We start from the raw sequence: 829 nt of genomic DNA on the forward strand, positions 1-829 counted from the left end.
CCAGCCTGTGTCTGTGTCAATGACTGAAACAGAGCCTGATTCCCTTTATGCTGCACTACTTTAGACCAGGCCTCTAGCCTGCATTACTTTAGACCAGGTCCCTAGCCTGCATTACTTTAGACCAGGCCCCTAGCCTGCATTACTTTAGACCAGGTCCCTAGCCTGCATTACTTTAGACCAGGTCCCTAGCCTGCATTACTTTAGACCAGGTCCCTAGCCTGCATTACTTTAGACCAGGCCCCTAGCCTGCATTACTTTATACCAGGCCCCTAGCCAGCATTACTTTAGACCAGGTCCCTAGCCTGCATTACTTTATACCAGGCCCCTAGCCAGCATTACTTTAGACCAGGCCCCTAGCCTGTATCACTGCTTTAGACCAGGTCCCTAGCCTGCATTACTTTAGACCAGGTCCCTAGCCTGCATTACTTTAGACCAGGCCCCTAGCCTGCATTACTTTATACCAGGCCCCTAGCCAGCATTACTTTAGACCAGGTCCCTAGCCTGCATTACTTTATACCAGGCCCCTAGCCAGCATTACTTTAGACCAGGCCCCTAGCCAGCATTACTTTAGACCAGGTCCCTAGCCTGCATTACTTTATACCAGGCCCCTAGCCAGCATTACTTTAGACCAGGCCCCTAGCTGACTTGCCTTGTTTTTAAAAAATGACCTAGACCAGTGGTTCTCCAATCTCTCCTTGGTCAACCCCAGACATTTCACCATTTTATTGTAGCCCTGAACTAGCTCACCTGATTTACCTAGTCAAAGGATTGATGATTAGTTGACCACGTGTGATCGCCCTGGAATAGATCACGTACATGGAATGGCTGG

This window comes from Oncorhynchus gorbuscha, linkage group LG12 (genome assembly GCF_021184085.1).
Source record: "Oncorhynchus gorbuscha isolate QuinsamMale2020 ecotype Even-year linkage group LG12, OgorEven_v1.0, whole genome shotgun sequence".
Taxonomy (NCBI): Eukaryota; Metazoa; Chordata; class Actinopteri; order Salmoniformes; family Salmonidae; genus Oncorhynchus; species Oncorhynchus gorbuscha.